At 35.7% G+C, this 21,225-nt stretch overlaps 2 protein-coding genes and 1 pseudogene across 3 annotated transcripts in view; 1 reads left to right on the forward strand and 2 right to left on the reverse strand.

Annotated features, from left to right (window-relative positions):
- LOC148682191 (uncharacterized) overlaps window positions 1-21,225 on the forward strand; it is a 137,174-nt gene that overhangs the window by 80,561 nt on the left and 35,388 nt on the right. The gene's annotated exons all lie outside the window — the stretch shown is intronic.
- Window positions 1-21,225, reverse strand: part of LOC108183502 (uncharacterized) — a 226,544-nt gene that overhangs the window by 53,568 nt on the left and 151,751 nt on the right. The window lies entirely within an intron of this gene.
- Window positions 8,577-18,827, reverse strand: LOC147844944 (uncharacterized; annotated as a pseudogene). The gene is made up of 3 exons (XR_015942608.1): window positions 18,610-18,827; window positions 18,346-18,490; window positions 8,577-18,271 (listed from the first exon to the last, which is right to left on the reverse strand). The product of XR_015942608.1 is annotated as an uncharacterized LOC147844944, transcript variant X1 (transcript).

Genomic DNA, 21,225 nt, shown 5'->3' on the forward strand with positions numbered 1-21,225 from the left:
CGTTGCAGCGCTTCAACATTTGCAGCCAATCGCGGACCGGAATTCTCAATATTTTCAACATTTGGACTAATCAGAGTCGAGACAATGTTGAAGCCGGGGGGGAGGAACTGTTCCAAGAATCACCGCTAGGTGTGCAGTCAAACAGGTCAGTCAGATGTCAATCAATTTTCCGAACTGAGCCGAAGGTACACGAAGGAATGACGCGGTCCTCTGGAGGCGGGTCAGAGGTCAAAAAAGTTCATTGACCATCAGTGATATTCAACGAACAGCATCATTCGACAGAGCACAGCATCGGTTTGCTTACAGTAAAGGATTTTTTCCGATAGTGATTTCTTAAAAAAGGTAGGAAAAACTACACAATTGCACGAATTAATGTTTTAGTGTGTTGTATTTCAAATTTGGATACTTTAATTCAGAACCGTTTAATTTATAGGAGAAAAATGTCTGGAAAATATCATAAAGCCATGTCAGACGCTGACTGGATTTCACGTTTGAAAAAGTTTGCCAGCACAGGAGTTTGGCCATCAAATGAGGGAAATAGGCCAGCTCCTCGACAAAAAAAGTGTCATGAGATTTATCAAAGGGTGTGTATTTCGTTTACATGATATAACGTTTGTTGAAATTTGCTTAACAGAGTAACGTTAACTTGTTAGGCTTCAGTACATTCAGTACAGTATCTGTGTAAAACATGTCATACTTGTTTTTAAATATTAAAGTGTTTTAAATTGCATGTATTTTGAGATTTACGTCGAATAACTTAGTAAGTTTGACCGTTTATGAGAGAGATCTGAAAAGGTGGGGGAAGGGATTATGAGTACAGTATACAGCATGTGGTTTTAAGGCCTGAAATGTTCCTGTCCAGTTCCTTTTATCCTTCTTTTCGTTTTTGGAGATACAAACTGTACGATTACATATTAGACAAATATTAAACACATTGAAACAGTGGTAAATTAATTTACAGAGCTATTGTGTGCTTTATTAAGGGAGTCATTGAGTAAAAATTCTTATTTAGTTATAAAAGTTTTTTGTATTGTATAAAATTATTTAATATATCTTTCATGATTTTTTCAGATTGAGAAATGCCCATTGCAATCTCGTGGGCAGAGGACTTTGCTTGGAGGTGTGCTGAAATGCACATGTGGTTTTCACACTCAAAAGGTACATTTTTGAGTCAATATGTGTTTATTTTTATTTACTACAATGCCTTTCCTTTTTCATGATTATATGTATTTTTGTGATTTATTTTCAGCAGAGTACTGCTTCTGCTGCTCCAGCACAAACGGTGCAACAACCTGCCCCTACTGTACCTGCTCAGGAGGTGATAGAGACGAGACAACTTGAGGCCCAGCCCCAGCCTACTCCACCAGTGGCATCAAAGATTTCACCGCAATTGTCAATGGTACATTTTAAAAAAAATCAAAAGAAATGACAATTTCAGTGTTTCAAGTGTTCAAGGTGTTCAAAGTTCAGTTCAAAGTTCAAACATAGGAGAGAAAAGAACAAAAAGCAATAAAAAAGTTGAGGTGTTGCTAGAGACCTGCTTCTATTCACACCTCTTGCACAGTGGGGGGTAGCAGACACTTGCTGATTGGTCGGTTTGAGTTTCTGTGATTAGATTAAATTACATGGTCAGGTCATGGTCAGGGTCACAGTTTTTAAAGCTACATTTTAACCTCTTGTCTTCAGATAATGATACATAATAAACACTAATAGTAAATACTTTGTTTTGATTTTAAGTGTAAGCTAAAATTTGTACTTTTTCTAAACAACGAGTCTGAGGTATTATCTTGAAAAAGTACTTATTTAAAAAAAAATATATATATATTTTTTTGCTACCACAGGTATGATAATATTTTTTCTTCTGGGAGAAAGTCTTATTTGTTTTATTTCGAATACATTTTTCAAGGTCAATATTATGAGCCTCTTTAAGCTTTTTTTTTTTTTTTTTTTTTGGGCATAGTCTACAAAACAAACCATCGTTATACAATAACTTGCCTAATTACCCTAACCTGCCTATTTAACCTAATTTACCTAGTTAAACCTTCAAATGTCACTTTTAGTGGTATAAAAGTGTCTTGAAGAATATCTAGTCAAATATTATTTACTGTCATCAGGGCAAAGATAAAATAAAACAGTTCTTAGGAATGAGTTATTAAAACTTTGATGTTTAAAAAAATGTGCTGAACAAATCTTCTCTCCATTAAACAGCAATTGGTGGAAAAAAATTCAAAAGCGGGCTAATAAATCAGACTTCAACTGTATATAACACATAGTGTGATGTTGTAATATACAATGTATGTTTTTGTTGAAATGTATGATGTAATAATAGTACAATAATACTGTATATAACATAATGCAATACTTTATTCCTTTGGTAGTAAAAAAAATATTTGTTTGCATATTGCTCCTTGATCCAGAAAACTATAATTTTAATCAAAGCCTAATGTGTCACATTTATTTGCAATGAACCAGTTGTCTAATTAAATCTATTCTAACTTATATCTTATTTCTACCTGTAAAAGTAGCAGAGGTTGGTAGTAAAAAACAGCTTGAACTCGAAACACTGTAGAGAAATCAAACTGATTGTACAACAGACATATAGAAAGATAGTTTCTAATTGCTTGAAATGTAATGTGATATACACTAATGTTCAAAAAATTATTATAGTTAAAATATAAAAGCCTAATATTACTCATATATTGCAAGAATTCTATTGTGTTTGATTTGCTCATAAATTAAATCGCTTTTATTTTATATGAATTGTTTGAATAAATTATTCTTTATTTATTTAATTTGCCTATATTATTATTTCACATTATTCCAGTTTTTACTAAGTATTTGATCAAATAAATGTAGCCTTGATAAACATAATTAAAACATTTAAAAAAAATACATTGAGCAGATCGCAAACCTTTGAACAGTAGTGTACATTTTGCCATTGTGAACACAGTGTTTTTAGTGAAATGCTTTTTGTCTTGCCCTATTTGAGTTCACCAAACCAAGATTTTCCGGATCCCACATTCCTGCAGCAAAGCCAAATCTTAGTGTGGCTAGAAGAATATCACAGGTTGACGTTCAGCCCAGTTCAGCAGTGTGTAGTGCTTCTACACCAAGCACGGCTGTAAGTATTGTCATAATCCACATAGCTTTCTGAGAGAATTTGGTATAAGCATTTTTTCAATGTAAATTTGTATTTTTTTTTAAGTATCGTCACTTTAAATCTCAATAAAACATCTCTGTAGTATTCTTTTAGTGCATAAAAACATGTATATTAAAAATAAGCACCATTCTTTAAACTTTTTGTTCTGCATAGAAGCGCTGTGACAAAATTTTATATACAGTTTATACAGTTTAGCAGCAATCATTCATTCCCAATGTATTTTATACATTAATGTTCAAATAAAGTAATGGTTGCATAAAATTCTGATTAGTTAATGTTACTTATAGATATATATTTAAAAATGCACTTTGTTATACTGCTTGTTTGTACAGACAAAGGACCTTCAAGTTTCTGCCCCCGTCCTCACATCCACTACGGCAGTGACCAGTTCCACAGAGCATTGTCTCAGTAAGTAATTTCATATTTTCTGTCCAAAAAAGTAATTTGGTTTGCATATTTGCTGCCCCAGCTGAATTCACACAAAGTGTTTTTAAGACCAGCCAATTAAATTGACTTGTTGTTAATTAACTAAGCTTGATATATGTATAAATGTTAACAAAATAAAGAGAGAAAAAAATAAAGCAAAGAATCACAAAAATTACGCCTTTTGCTGTTGATTTTTTATGTTCACAGTAGTAAAAGAAAAGAAAATGGATGGAAAAGAAGTAGAAAGGAAAAAGAGAAATAACTATATTGGAAAATACTTTTGCTTCTTTAAAGAAAATGTTTATTGGTGAAATTCTATTAATGATTTTTGGAATTGAAATACATAATAAGGTATTTAAAAACAATCACTTAAAATCAAAGATATTTAGATTATAATCATGATAACATCATGTAAGGGTACTCACTCAAATATGTAAGATGCATTTACATTACCAGACTAAAGGTTTGATCTACAAGTGAGTAATTGAACACCTTTATTCCTCGTGCTGTTTTAACCTATCATCACAGATATATGAAAATAATTTACAAATTATTTATATATATTCAGTGTTGGGGAGTAACTAGTTACATGTAACGCCGTTACGTAATTTAATTACAAAATACAAGTAACAGTAGTTACAGTTACTAAGAAAAATATGTAATTAAATTACAGTTACTTTTGAAAATGTTAAAAATTACAAATGGGGTTACATCTAATATTTTTCTTTAAATCTCTGTGATATGTTGAATAATATTAATCTATTGCTTTGCCTGTTTTTGATATGCACGATGGCTTCTGCTAAGGCCATTTTTAATTTCTGCTAGGCTTTTAATTTGCGGCGCAACCACGGGCGTAAATCCCGGGGGGAACATGGTCATTGTCCTCACCAAATAAAATATATAAATATATATATATATAAACGCACTCTCTATTTTGAAAAAATATGTGTGTATACCTGAAATAATTGTCTAAGTATAAAAAAACGCATTTATTATTTAAAATGCATTTAGAAAGCGTTCACCCCCGCTTCCTCATAGTGGTTTGATCCACCTACTCCTCAAGTACACGCAGCCTGTCTCACAGTCACAGACAGACAGACAGACAGACAGACAGACAGACAGACGCAGAAGTTAGGTGTGTGGCTACAGGTCAATGTTGAATTTGAGTAAGTATGGTGTATTAATCACATTAAATAAATCGATTCTCTTCAAAGTTAATGCAGAATTATTTATAAATTAGTTGAAAGCACTTTGAATTAGCATTGTATATAAAATGTGCTACAGTATAAATAAACTTGCATTGCAGTGTCATGGACTAGATAAAATGATTGAGGTAAAGTTGGTTTTATATTCACACATTCATTCAGTGACAGCTCCATACATTGTTTACCATGGTACTTTGAATATTTGAACTGAAATCTCATGCAAGTTTGACTTCAAAACAACATTAATAATAATAATAATAATTTATTTTATTTGTATAGCACTTTTCCTACATACATGGAACTCAAGGCACTTGACAAACAACAAACAGGCATTGTAAAATAAACCAAATACAAAATAATGTATATTAGACAATTAAAGCAAAATATATACTCAGATAAAAGCATACATGTACACACATATATGCATACATCTACAAAATCACACACAATATTCTTTACATACATGCACACACACCGTACATGCATATGTACATAAACCTACACGATTTAGATAAATTGCATAAACTTCACAAACTTATATTCATACGCAATTTTAAAAAGGTGCTTCTTAAGCTTTTTAAAAATAAATTCTGGGGGATTCTTTTACTTAATTTGGGAGACAATTCCAAGATTTTGCAGCATAGTGACTAAAAGAAGTGGTGCCAGATCGCATCAGATTTACAAAGTGAAATTCTAAAAGTCGAGAGCTAGAAGAGCGTAGCAAACGGTTTGGATTATATTTTGATAAGCAGTCAGAAAGTATGAAAGGTGTCATGTTGTGTAGTGCCTTATAAACTAATAAAAGAATCCTAAAATTTATTCTATTAATGCTGCTGTGATATGTTCCTGTGTCTTCAATTTCAATAAAACTCTGGCTGCTGTATTTTGTATCAGTTGCAACGTCTTTATAGAACCTTTAGGTAAACCAATATAATATTAACACTAACTGTAAATAATGCTATACTTTGATGGTTGTTGGCTGCTAATATAATTTTACTATTTAGAATTTTCAATGAATACTCTTCTGAGGTTATATTATGAGAGACTGAATGTGCAAATATAAAACCAACTTTACCTCAATGATAAAATGACAGAGAAAAGGAAAATGGACATAAGATAATTTTTCAGTGCAGCAAAACTCCAAGTACAAAAAGTTCACATATTAAGCAATTTGGCTTTCAGAATGAGTGCTTATGAAAATAGTAATGTCACATTATCAATCACAGGCAGAGGAGAAAGAACTGATTGAGGAACAGGCAGAGCAGGGTCAGTCAGATGTACAGTGTCAGGTAAGGGTGTTGTGCTTTATTAAAGGGATAATGACAATTCTTTTAGGGGTGAACAATTTTTTAAAATGTTTTCTGAGTTGTGGCTGTTTAGCAGATGAACCTCACAGGCTCACCAATTTACAATATGATCTCTCAATTTAACAAGTGTAATGTAAACCAGTTATTTATTATGAGTATGGAAAATGTCTTTTCCTGCATTTATTCGGCTTCAGGAGTCAGTCTGTTGACTGTAAATAACACAACAAACAATGCAATAAATAGTTTTCAAGAAAAATTTGCTGTCATTGAACCTGAGAAAAACTTTGAAAATAACCATAATGATGTAGTCTCCATGCTGTAATATGAACAATAAAACCATTTTTAACTGTGGGGACATACAAGTACAATTGCTGTATTATTTGTGTCGCCTTCAAAAAATCTTTTAAAAATTGCTCATAAGAAATGTTATATTTATTGTCCCTCCTACTGTTAAATCAAATTAATGGCCATGGGCGCACCATGTCTAATCCTCCTTGCCATTGAAAAGCATGAGGAAGCATCTGCAGGTATGTAAGCTAGCGTTTCTTTGTTTTATAAAAGCAAATGTTTTTGTCGTTATCGTGAGTGTACAGAAATAAAAACAGACCCTTTCATTTCTAATGATATATTGTGATTTATAAAGTTATCAATTTAGGAATTGCAGGGCACCAGCAGACTCCTCTCGCCAAAGTGATGTTATCACATTACCAGTGTAGCTAGCTTAACTACATTTCTCAGTAGCGTGACGGTAGCGTCGCTAAAAAATCAAATAGCTTTTCACAGTAGCGAAGCTGTTTTATTAGTGAAGTAGCGCAGTAGTGTCCACACAAGCTACATTTACAGATCGCGGATCAATATTCTTTAAAATGTGTAACACCTGGTTTTATTGGATTTTTTTGTTTTTGCTGTTATGTACTATAATTTATTCCTGTATGGTACAGCATATTATTTACAGTAAATAATTGAAATGAACAGTTCTGCCTCATATGTTTCATTGGCAGTTTTATTGATCACTAAGATGTGATTGATTTGGATTTAAGTGGCTTCGATTTAAAAATGAAAATTTCAAAAATTAGATGTATTTTTTTATTGCAAATGCCACTTAAATCACCTGCACAACTAACTAACATTGTGATTTTGTAACAACAGTAAACATGTTTTTGTGATAAGGTCTGGTTTTGTGGTGGCTCTACTTTAAATTTAAATAAATTAAATAAATTTTATTTAAGTGATGAAAGCTTTTGAGATTCTAACAGTAAACAGAGCTACTGTAAGCTCACTCCTGCTCTGTATAAATGCTTGAAAATTATTTAGTTGAAAATGTTAATTAGAAAATTAAAAGTAATCAAAAAGTAATCAGATGTAATTAGTAACTTTACTTTTATAAAGTAATCGAAAGTTACAGTAACTTATTACATTTTAAATAGGGTAATTTGTAATCTGTAATCTATTAAATTTCCAAAGTAACCTTCCCAACACTGCCAGAAGTTACCTTTGATTTTGGAACCAAAGTTAAGGTTATCCACCTACTTACTCTCAAACTTACCAGTGTATTTCGCATAACCTGCTTTCTGGAACAGCCCCCAGGTCTATTCTTCGTTTAATTTTTTAAATGTATGTGAGTGCTGTAAATGTGCCAGAAAGATAGACCTGGTATTCTTAAATCAATCTGCTGCATCTGTGTCTTTAATATAATGTAATTACCTCAGGGCTCGCAATCCAATAGAACTAGTAACTATAAGCTACAATAGTAACTAAATATGGTATATAGTAACTATAAACAACCTTTTTCAGTAGGTTATGGAAAAACAATGGTAATTCTTATGGTTTGCTAAAATAAATAGATTTTTGGAAATCACCAGGCAACCCCCTTCATTGTCCCGCAACCCCTCAGGGGGTCCCGACCCTTACTTTAAGAACCACTGTTTTAAAGAAATGTTTTACCTGATTTATTTTTGTTAATTACTCTCATTAAAAGAAACTGTTGAAGCAAGTGTTAAAGATAACTTATTTTGTTTCTGTTCATTGTTTTATTTATTTTAAACAGAACATTTTTATTGTTTTGTTCATTTTAAACAGGATGAAGTGTACAAACCCAGAGAAAAACTCCTGCTGAAGCGACTGATCTCCACAGATCTGAGCTGATTAGGATGAAGCCTTTGAATAAGAATATTCCTTATAAAATTATTACATTTTGTGTCTCCAAAACATTAAGTGGCCAAAAACAGAGATGAAAGAGAAAACAGTACAGAATAGTATGAAAGAATGTCTCTGATCAATACTGTGATGTTTTTAGGAATAGCATTAATAATTGTGTAAAACTATTTAGGGTGACAAGCAAAACCATGTTTGACGCAGAAGTTATTGTAATTAAGAATGTCACCGTGGCTATTCATCATATCCAGTAAAGAAAAAAAAAATATATTTTTAACCAATTTGTCCTAAAACAAAGACTTATTTTGATGTAAAATAAAACGATTGTTCCATAAACAAGTCTTATGAGGACTGAAATTGTAGGAAAAGGTTAGTTTCCAGCATAATGGGACACAAAGTTTAGACGGTACAAAAGCACATCTGATCAAAACGTCAAAACCACCTATTTTGCAAAATACTGCAGAAGTAACTTTAAGTTTTTGTTACAAAGAATTTATCTTAGCCATTGCATTTTTAGAACCCTGTTCATTAATTCCATGTCAATAAAATGAAGGCCCCCTTCCCTACATCAGTGAACCAAGTCATTTTTGTTAATGCAGAGATACTTGTTTTTCCAGACAAAATTAAAAATTAAACACCTGTTCTATTTTATTAAATGTGGGGTGATAGCTAGTGAGAGGCTCGATAAACACATCTAGATAACAATTCCCTTTTGGTTAATATAATTCATCCAAATATTAAGACATCCCTTTCCCACCAACCATTAAGAATGTTTTTTTTTTTGTTTGTTTGTTTGCTTTTAGAAATTGATTTACAAAATTATTCTGAATATTAAGATTACTGTCTTTAGCAACAGTAATTCCTAAGTATTTTACAGAAGTTTCAATTGGTAATTTGCATAAAGAGTCTAAATCACTCCCATGAATTTCAATTAATTTACATTTATTTACAGATTTAATTAGATGTAGTCCAGATGCATAGAAGAAGAGATTAACTAGCAGAATGAAAATGTGAGCCCCTGTTAAGCATTAAAAAATTTTGGTTTTGGGGGTCTCCAACAACAGTCTGAAATGCATGTAAGGTCAAAAACCACTTTCATTGTCTTATAATATTCAATTATTTTTACCTAATTATCCCAACGACTCGCATATGAACTGTTCAGCAAAAAATAAATGAATAAATAAGTCAAACTGAGACAAAAAATGACTTGTGGGGAATGGGTCAGAACACTTCAATTCTGATGGATCAAGCAAGTCATCCAACAATGAAAAAAGAAAGTACAGAAAGATCCCATTCACTCTAGTAAAATTGGGAATTGTGATATCTCCCAAAGACTGGAAGAAAATTTAAACCACTCTTCAAAAACCACGAACCAACATACTGTGCAATACAAATAGTTTCAGCATAAAAATCCTTGCTGTTTCCTAAATTTTACCTACCGGGTTCATATGTTGTGTTGGCAGCCAAAGGGAAATGTGGCCGGTTCAGTTTCACAATGCAAAAAAAAGCCTCATCAACTTTGTTTCAGCATTACCATGAAAAACAGGCATATTGGATCAATATGCCATGTAAAAAAAGAAAAGAAAAACAGTTTAGACCTGCAAGTAACATAGGGTGAGGAAAATTAGCAAGAGTGATATCTCAGGGTGTAAGTGAGGTGTACTACGAAAGACTCAGATCAACACCCATTCAAGAGCTAATGTCTTGTAACCTGACACAAAATATAAATAAAAAATATCCTGAAGGTCAATGCTGAAGTGAAAAGGGACATGCCTGTAAATGAAAATGTACAATTGGAGATGCATTCAACTCAGCATAACATTAAAGAGTGTGACACCAACTTGTATGATATTGCCGGTTACATCCAACACTTCCAAATAAACCTGTTTGGTGCTCACCTTTATACAAAATTAGGTATCAGCATCCTGGTTCATTACCAGGGAAAAAAGTGTGCTGTGTCATTATATCTTGATGCAACAGGAGGTGTGGTATCAAAGATCCTGGAGCAAAGCAAAAGAGTGCTGTACTATGCACTCACTTTGCCTGGAGAAGGCAGAGATGCTCCACCTCTTCCAGTGTGTGAGATGCTGAGCAATGAGCACCGTATTCCTCCAATGGCTTTTTGGCTAATGCAGTTTCAGCTGAAACTGTCAAAGTACACAAGGGTCAGAGTTCAAAAAGTGGAAACAGACTACATCTGGGCCTTGATGCAAGCTGTTGTTCTTGCTTTCAATAGACACAACATTTATGCATACCCGGAGTGGACTTATGCTGTTTGCAAGAAAATCAAGACGTGTGGAGATAAAACAAATCACTGTTTAGCATCTCTGTTCTGCCCACATTATCAAGGCTGTAAGTGTTAGCATTTGGCAAGAAAACTGATGATAAAGGACTTGTGCTCTTGGCCAGCCATGAGACTGCAACAGTCAGTAGCAGCGGTGAATTTATTGATGCCTTGAATAAACACCAAGAGGTACTCATAGAAGAGTTTACAGATGAAGACTACTTCGACATGTGGGAGAATGAAGAAGAAAGAAGGTCAGCCAAAACAATTGTGGGCCGATCTCCATATTAAAGTCTGTTCAAAAAAAACCTTTGAGGAACCAAAACTCATAGTCGAATCTGAGGAAAATGGGGAAGGTGATAGCAGCAATGCTTAAGACTGTCCAGGAGTCCCCATTATCTTTATGGACCACTGGGAATCTACCCTTATGGGAATCTCCCCTTTGTGGAGTGGGACACTTCTGTGAGATTTGCGGAAACTTGCATTAAACAAGGAGAACTCAAGCCACACATTAGATTCTGCCAAGACAAGAGACACAAACTGCCATGTGGAAATATGGTTTTATGTAGGGAAACATTCAATTCTTTACAAAAAAAGAAAACTCAGATCAGCAGAGTTCATTCAGAGAATGAATGCATCTCTCAAAGGTAGATACAGAGAGCACCCAGGTAGGAGGCGACGTTCTCGCAACGTTCCCTGAAAGTTCCCTAAAGGTAATGAAAGTCCCGAACCTTTACAGAACATTAGGGACGTTCTTAAAACATTCGCTTTTAGTCATAAAATAACGTTCCCAGTATGACTTTAGGAGGACGTTCTGTTTTGGTCATTCTATGGTCACATAATGACGTTACAAAGAGAAACTTTCTAACATTAACAGAATGTTTTCACATGGTCCTCCTTTAGTCATATAATAACGTTTCCAATATGACTTGAGGAGGTCATTCTGTTTTGGTCATTCTATGGTCACATAATGTTACCAAGAGCACTCCCGCAGCACTAATTCTAATAGCTAGTGCTGGTGGTCTCAAAATTCAAAAGCAAACGCGTAAAACGTGTCTTCTATGTTCATCGTGCTCAAGAATGAGCATTATAACTGTAGTGTAGTGTGTAACTGCTTCATTCTGGAGAGTTTGAAAAAAAAAAAAAAAAAAAACATATTCGTTTCTGGGAGTCGATTCCTGCCTTCGAGTCAAATCCAGCACAAGGTCCATTGAGGAATTTACTGTTTTGAAGTCGATTCCCTAAATCCCTAAACAACGGCACTCATTCTGCCTGTCAACAAAGCTGCTTATGCAGCTGCTTTTGCCAATTTCAGGTAAGTTTATTCCTTAAAAGCACTCGGATATTATATACAACTGTTCCTGACTGTTCCAACTGTTTCTTTTCTTACTGGTAATTGACATTTGTGTTGAATATTTATTTTATAGTTATGGTTACACAGCAAAATCCTCAGAGTAAAATTTACTCAGTTCAGAGAATATTTGGTCCCTCTCTAAATTGAGCAAAATTTACTCAGCAGCAGTTAAAGTTAATGAGACAATGATGGGGTTAATTAAGTGATGATTGAGCACTCATGATGAACACCTGCTGTTTGCTCATTGCTTACCTGATTGACTTTATTTCTGTCAGATGTTTACAAAAGTCCATATGAGATTTATTGAGAATGAACAGTTTTAGTTCTTTACATTTTACAAAAAAAAAAAAAAAAAAAAAAAAAACTTTTTCCCCCTGATATTTTTTTTTCTCTCTTTATACAATGTTTGCCACAATACACTATTTGGCAAGCAAAGCGAAACTAATATTAGCAATCGAGTCAGAGTCCAAGTAAATCAGCTACTGTTCTCAGTGACAGCTGAGATCTATGGTGACAGCTTAAATACGAAAAGTGTTGTTATTTTATTTTTTTTATTGCTGAGGTAAAAAATTACTTAGTTAATTATTAATATTATCTATATGTAATTTTGTAGAGTGTAGCAGAAATAAGACCAAACAGGTTGTTAATAAGTAAAGCTGCTGTTTGTGGAGTTGCTTGATGCTCTGCTGAGATTTTGAAAGATTTGATGTGTTTTATTTAGTTTATTTTATATACGGCTGTGACTGAAGGTAGATGTAGTTTTGTGTTTCTCTTCTCTGTTTGTGCTTATTAACAGCAGGTGTTCATCATCAGTGCTCAATACCTCATTAACCCCATCATTGTCTCATTAACTTTAACTGCTGAACTGAGTAAATTTAACTCTGATGGTTTTACTGTGTAGAGTCTGGAAAAAGTACTGAGCTTTTGTTTATAAAAGTTTTAGCTTTTAATGACAATATTTTTTGTCAACGTTTAATAGGAGGTAGTGTAGTATATATCCTAAAATATCCACTGTACTGTCAAAAACTAATTAAAACCCCTTATGAAAAAACAACTCAGTTTTCTGACCACACTTCTATATTATTGCTTATTTATTCACTTGCTGGAAATTAGAATTGAATTTAGAAGTAGTTTGGAAACAAATTTTTGCACTTCGCAAACAAAAATAACTATGTAGGCTTATGGATGTTTTCAGTGGAGTGTGTAACACCTTTTTCTTATTAAAAGATATTTGAGTGGCAGTTCTTTAAAAATAGATAAGTGGGATGTAGATATGGAGATTTATACATTTTTTTTAATTCAAAATATGTTTATTTTGAATTATTTTATAAGACTCAAGCACCACTTTGTACACCTGAAAGTAAAAAAAAAATAAATTAAATACAAAGTAAGTGAACTTATTTGTAAATATTGTTATTTATGCTTTGTTTCAGGCAGCAGAAAGACAACTGGGGCCTGTTTCAGTAAGGAGGTTCAAACAACTCAGAGTTTAAACTTGAACTCTGAGTTGATTTACCGAGAGATTAAAAACTCAGAGTTTTCGGTTTCAGAACAGCTGATCTGAGTTGGGTCAATCAACTTCGAGTAGACCAACTCAGAGTTAAGCGCGCACACCGTGACTTTAAAAAGGCATTATCAATGGAGCGCAGACATTACGAGTGACTATGACAATATCTTATAAAAGAGATCAGCATTTCTTTTTCCAGCTGAACTTGATATTCTCATGCAAAGTTATAGCAAATATGAGTGTGTATATTTGAAAAGAAGCAACCATCAGTGAAGAAGAGACAGTTAGCGTGGGAAACAGCTGCTCAAGTTAATGCCTAATTTCATTTTTTAGGTATTTAAATATTTAAGTATAATAAAATAAGTAATGTAATTTGTGACGTTTATATTTTTTTTCTAAACTTTTTTATACATTTATTAGTTTTAAATTATTTAACAGTGCACTTGTGTGTCTGCCTTTTTTATTGATCAAGTGATAGAGGTTAATATAACATTTAAAAGGTAAGCAGTACTAAAAATAATTTTTAGAAAGAATAATAATCCCATTAATCTAGTTACAGTGCATGTCAAAGGTGAATTTAATTTAATTATTTATTAAAAAAAGATAAGCCATCTAGTACAGTTCTTCTGTGTGTGACTAAAATGTAGGCAATAGCTATGTTTCCATCCAAATATATTACATAAATTTATATGCAAAACTGGAATATTGCATAAAAGATGCGAATAAAATTCCATCCAACGAGTCAAAGAGAAAAAAATCGTCACTTCCTGATTAAACTGGCACCAAATATCAACAGTAAAAACAGAATTTACTGTGGTAGAAGAAGCTGCGTCAATTAATTCTTTATTTAGCCTAATTAATGTACTTGCGCCTCGATGTCAGAAGACAATGCTGAAACACAATGAACACGTGGGGGCGTCTGAAGCCATGAGACGCGGAGACTCTTGACACGCACCAGACGTTCGGAGGTAATTAATAATATACACTAATACTGAAACAGTTACGGCATTTTAGAATGACTAAAACAATATTTAAGACATGTTACAGTGTGCTCAGCCTGCTGGTTTGTCCATTTACACACATTTTCATTATCATATGATCATGATCTTTTTTTTTAATGTACATACTGTAATTTGTTCAGTAAAAGGTTTTCCATCATAGTTTATGTTCACATTTTCTATCGAATAAAAGTTTAACCTACTCAGTTATGCGCGTTTTTTATGCATATTTTTAAAAAGTTATGTGCATCATGACGTTTCTATCAATCGTTTTTATGCACGTATCCAAAATGAGCATTAAAATAGGTGGGTGGAAACATAAGACTAAGGCGAGAAATACCGCTTCATCTTTAAAAAAGGGGAGGAGACCGACAGAAACTCTGAGTTTAGAGAATAAAACCTGCTTCTGACCAGGTTAGAGTCACAGAGTAAGTTACCACAGTAACTGACTCTGAGTTAAAGTTACCTTTCTTTCAGAAACAGGCTTGACTTACCCTGCTTTCTCGAGTTTAACAAACCTGCCATTTTGAAACGGAAAACCCAGAGTTTCTCTCATTTCAGGGTTAAAATACTCTGAGTTTTCAGTTAACCTCCTTTCTGAAACAGGCCCCTGGACTATAGAGAATGTGACTAAGACACGCACACAAACACACACGGATACAGCATATTAAAAATTAAATAGTTTGACAAATGCTTTATGTTTTCTGCCAATAAAGCCAATTTTAGTAACATTTTATTGATTGAGCTCTTTCTGTCTCTAACATTCAGTACAAGAAAATAACATTCTGTGAAGGTCCGCAAAATAACGTCCCTCACACCTTTAAAGAATTCCACATCTGGATCTTCAGGGAACGTTACTAGACAACAGCCTTAACACCAACAAGCACATTATGAACGTTGTGAGAATGTCAAATTTTCCAATAAGGTTTGGTCCCCTAAACATTCTGAGAACGTTCTGAATGTTCTGTAAAGGTCCCCCAAATAACGTCCTCCGAAACTTTAAAGAGCTCAACATTGTGACATTCTCAGAATGTCCTTAACACCGACGGGGACATTCTAAGAATGTTCTGGGAATGTAAAATTTCTAGCTGGGCGTGCTGCCACAGCACAAGTCGTGCTACTGTTAAAACTGATCTGCGAGAAGGGTGAGGTCGGGCTTACTCAGGCTACGTCGGACGCCGGACTCTGTGATATTCTTCTTTGGCGCTCTGAATCATTGCCGAGAAATAGGGGCTGTTTCACCTAGACTGCCGTCTGGGCGACACGTTCTGTATAAAGCCCTCCACTATGTTTTTGTCAACCTTCGGAGCCTTGGTTGGACTGGCCATATCGCTATACGCCGTTGCCAGCTGGACGAAAGATGTGTACCAAGACAGGTGCTCTGTGAGTAAACAGCGCTGGAGGCGAATATTTATAGGCGATCCCCGCCTCCCCGTATGCAAATGAAAGCCAACGGAATGTTGATCAAACCTCTTTGATTGGCTCTCACCGAGCTGCAGATATTGGCCACAAGTAGCCATGCATTGTATGGCTTTAGGTAAGTATATTTTATAACGAGTATCATTGTTATTCTCGCATTGTCGTGTGTTACAGAGGGGCGGACGCCTGCACTAACTTGAATATTGTGCAAATGTCTTGAGTTTTCCCTAATAAAGACACAGACATGCCAAAGCGCTACAATAGCATACATCAAACGTAAAACACACACAGACACACAAAAAAGTAAAAAGTATATTTCCTCTGTCCGAAGGCATAATTTATTTGTTATTTTGAGAAATGTATGTGTTATTTGACGTTTTAATATTCGCCCAGGCTGCAGGCCTATATACACCAGCAATACAGACCACCCTTCTTATTTTCAATAGGCCTCGGCTGGGTCACTTGGCATTTCTTTGTTTGCATGTTTGTTCTCGCCGTGTTCGCCTAGGTTTCCTCCGGGTGATCCGGTTTTCCCCACAAGTCCAAGGACACGAGAACAGGTGAATTGGATATGCTAAAACTGACTGTAGTGTATGTGTGTGAAGGAGTGTGCATGGAAGTTTCCCAGTGTTGGGTTGCAGCACGAATGGCATTCGCTGCATAGAACATAAGTTGAAAGTTCATTCCACAGTGGTGACCCCAGATTAATAAACAGTCTAAGCCATAAGAAAATGAATGAATAAGCAAGGTCTAAAATACTGCAAGACGTTTTAATTTTTACAAGTTGTGAATAAAACAGTGAAATAAGTTTAAAAGTAAAGATTTACTTTTTTTCTGTTTTGGTTTGCAAAGTTTGTTTTACTTTTTTTTTAAAATTAAAACAAATTTTCCCTGCCCAGTATTGTTATAATAATAATAATAATAATAATGATGATTAAAAAAAAAAAAAACATTCAAAAGAAAATCTGTGGCTATGTGTAGCCCTGCATTATATATGTTGATGGGAAGACATTGTATCACGAATATCATTATGATTCTCGTATTTCCATGTGTTAAAGCAAGACAAACACGTCCACTAACTCGAGCTTTGTGCAAATTAATTTTTTCCCCCTAATAAACACACAGACACGTCAAACCGCTAGAACAGCATACAGCAAAAATAACACACAAAAGCATAAAAATATATTTCATTTGTTCGAAGGCCTAAATGATTTATTTTGAGGGAAGTATTTGTTATTTAGGCGGTTCATTCTGCTGTGGCGGCTCCATATAAATAAAAGGACTAAGCCAAAAAGATAATGAATTAATTTCTTAAAGTTTGAATACAATTAAAAAAGACACTAAATTGTCTTTGTTTAACATTATTATTACCAGAAGCAAAGTTTACTTTAAATATTCCAAGACATTTTCAATAAAACAAGTTGTGATTAAAAACAATAATAACAATAAAATCAAGTTTTAAAGTTAAGATTTGTTTATTTTTTGTTTTACCTTTTTGCAGTTCAAACAGTTTTTCCCCGCCGCCCAATATTGTAATGTAAAAAAAAAAACAAAAAAACATTACAAATAAATAAAGACATAACGACTAGGATTACATTTTCAAAAGGGAAACATTTATTAAAAACAAGTACATCAAAACATGCAGAACAATTTAACCAATGAAATGAAATCAGGAAAGTGTCCTTTCTTCCGAATCGTCTTCAGGCCACCCGAGCTAAACGGATGTCCCTTCGCCGTGATTTGCATCACCAGCTAGCTCAGCTGCAGCAAGAGGCTGACCCTTCGCGCCTGAATCCACCGCTCCCACCGGCTGAATGGAAACTAAGAAGCCGTCCAAGCTCATGGTCAGATCAAACCCCGGTGCTGTAAGGAGGTGGTTCTCGATGGCCTCTGCCTCGTTGAATAACGACAAAAGGCCGGCGTCACGGAGATAGCGAGTGAGCACTGAATTAGTCAAGAGGACTTTCTCGGCACCATCCTCCTTAGTCACCACCATTCCTTTGCCACCGAACACCGTGAGGAAAGACAGCAACACCTGCATAAAGTGGCAGCTCTCGCATCGGTGGAAGTTGGACTTCTCGCGGAACTCCGGCTGTCTGAAATGGCAGCCGGAACAGCAGCACTGGATCGTAACTTCGATGCCCTTAAAGCTGCTGCTTTAAAGCACCCTTAGTTTGGCCTCTGGCCGCCTGCCCTCTGCTCTCCTCCACCTCAGTGATTTCCTACACGATGTTGGAGGAACCTGTGGTGAGACAGATGCACCCTTCTCTCTCCGGCGTCACGGCGTTCCTTAAGGAGTAGGATCTGGAGCACTCAGCCACGTTGACGTAGGTGTCCCAAAGCATCAGCTTAATTTTACCAGTGACATAGCTGACCCTCAACTCATTCAGCGCCGTTGACGCTGACCACCCTGCTCATACATCCGTCTCGCTGAACTCAAGCGCGCACTTCTCCCACCTGTAAGACACAAAAACAGGGTAAGTCCGCTGTCCGCTTTGCAGGTGCCTCAAACCAACTGCAACAACACTCACCTTTTGCCCAGGACCAAGCGCCTTGACCTCGACCACGGTCATCTTCTTGCAGTTTGGGGGTGCGCAGCGCAGAAACGGCAGGCTGGCAGCCTCCACACTGGTGCTCGCGGAGCAGACGATGTTGAAGCTTACTGATCCGAGAAACCTAGACAGAAAGCAAGAGCGCCGTTAGTCAAACCGAGGCAGCCTCGCTGCCACAGCACAAATCGTGCTGCTGTCAAAACTGATCTGCGAGAAGGGTGAGGTCGGGCTTACTCAGGCTACATCAGACGGACACCGTTGCCGATTCTCACAGCTTGGTTGAACACGGCTTGCTTCTCTATGGCGAACACCACCATTCTGTGATATTCTTGTCTGGCGCTCTGAATTATTGCTGAGAAATAGGGGCTGTTTCGCCTAGACTGCCGTCTGGGTGACACATTGTGTATAAAGCCCTCTAATATGTTTGCCTTAACCTTCGGAACCTTGGCAGGACTGGCCATATCGCTATACACTGTTGCCAGCTGGACGAATGAAGTGTACCAAGACAGGTGCTTTGCGAGTAAACAGCGCGGGAGGTGAATATTTAGAGGGAATCCCCGCCTCCCGTATGCAAATGAAAGCCAACGGAATGTTGATCAAACCTCTTTGATAGGCTCACCGAGTTGCAGATATTGGACACAAGTAGCCATGCATTGTATAGCTTTAGATAAGTATATTTTATAACGAGTATCATTGTTATTCTCGCATTGTCGTGTGTTTAAGAGGGGAGGGTGCACTAACTTGAATATTGTGCAAATGTCTTGTGTTTTTCCCTAATAAAGACACAGGCATGCCAAAGCGCTACAACAGCATATAGCAAATATAAAACGCACACAGACACACACAAAAAAGTAAAAAATATATTTCCTATGTTCGAAGGCCTAATTTATTTGTTATTTTGAGGAATGTATCTGTTATTTGACGTTTTAATATTCGCTCAGGCTTGGCGGACTGCAGGCCTATATACACCAGCAATACAGATCACCCTTCTCATTTTCAATAGGCCTCGCCTGGGTCACTTGGCATTTCTGTGTTTGCATGTTTATTCTCGCCGTGTTCGCCTAGGTTTCCTCCGGGTGATCCGGTTTCCCCCACAAGTCCAAGGACACGTGAACAGTTGAATTGGGTATGCTAAAACTGATCGTAGTGTATGTGTGTGAAGGAGTGTGCATGGACGTTTCCCATTGTTTTGTTGCAGCATGAATGGCATCCGCTGCATAAAACATATGGTGGATAGGTTGATGGTTCAATGCACAGTGGTGACCCCAGAATAATAAACGGTCTAAGCCAAAAGACAATTAATGAATAAAGTCTAAAATACTGCAAAACATTTAACTATTTATGTGCTATTTATGTGCTGTGGGTAAAAGGTGTGTTTCAATCTGGCTAGCACCGCAAGTATATTTAAAACCTGTGGGAAGCCCTATATATATTTACATATAATGCAAGTTTTTTATCAACCTCATGTTATTTATTGGTAAGCTGTATATCTAAAAATGTATAAAAAAAAGTAAACTTTTAGCATATTTAAACAAGAACCGTATACCATTCAACATGTAGTTACGTTAAAAGGTGTTGTTTTAACTCCTAAAATTTGTGCTTATTGTGTTTAATAGACCTATTTATTGATGTTTATTTTCTTTTCATGTGCTGTCTTGTTTCCATCTTATTTCTCCTATATAAGCTAGGTACTTAAATTTAATTAATGATTACCTTATTGTTGAAAATAAAATAAAATTGTAGAGACTGTATACTATATTATTTGTATTGTAAATGTTTTGTTTTTATTACAATAAATAAATATTTGATTACGCAATGTTATTGGTAATCATAACTGCAGCAACTTTAAGCACCATAGCATCCTGCTTGACGAGTCCATTTTCAAATCCAACTGTGTTGGGGTAATCTTGTTGATCAATGGCTGCAGTCTGAGTTCAAGTTGAAAGCACTTTGTGCTGGTATGATTGTTCTTATGCACACAGGTTAAAAGAAAACAGCCAGCACACACTGACTTTTTACTTTACTTTTATGTTAGTTAGTGGAGGCCTCGCCTCCCTTTAACACATGGAATTAACAGAATCTTTTTAATTCTAAAATAAAAATTGCATACGGGTTGGAGGGGGTGCCTATAACTTCAAATTTTTCGAGTCTGTATAGTCATTTGTGAAGTATTTGCCCAACTTACAAGTGTACAGCGATGGCCAGTCGTGCCTCAAAGGATGAAGAAGTTGTGGAAGGTTTTATACACGACGTGTCGGGGAGTCGGTAGTCAATGGGACAGCCAAAAAGTCTTTTCTTCACGGCGGTGATCCAGTGCGCCACAAACGAGTACCACAAAGTAGTGGTGATCGGTGTTAGACACGAAAGATTTGTTCAGTGAAGCCAAGAGGAGCAGAAGAGCTGTCCGTCTGCGGAATGTCCGACACTGCTTGAGTAAGTTTAGTCTCCACCATCTCATGGATTAGTCTAACTGCAGCACGACCTGCGTTGTCCCTGCCTCATTTGACTAATGGCGCTCTTGCTTTTTGTCGAGATGTCTCGAATATGGAAGAATTCGACGTGGTCTGCACCAGGGTGGAGGCCGCCAGCCTGACATTTTTGCGCTGTGCAACGCAGTAAGAGGACCTTGGCGAAGGGCAAGAGTCCGCCCGGCTCTGGTGCCATGCAACGGTTGGGGAGAAACACCGCTTCCCTGACTTTGTTTCAACTTTCAAGCTGTTTTTTTTTTGTGTGTGTGTTTTTGTTTTGTTGTTGTTGTTCAATAAATGTTTCCCTTTTGAAAATGTAATCCTAGTTGTTGTTTTTATTTAATTGTATTTTTTTTACATTACTGTAATATTTTATGCTTCGTTTATTCTC

Source organism: Danio rerio, chromosome 4 (genome assembly GCF_052040795.2).
Source record: "Danio rerio strain M-AB ecotype USA chromosome 4, GRCz13ab, whole genome shotgun sequence".
Classification (NCBI taxonomy): domain Eukaryota; kingdom Metazoa; phylum Chordata; class Actinopteri; order Cypriniformes; family Danionidae; genus Danio; species Danio rerio.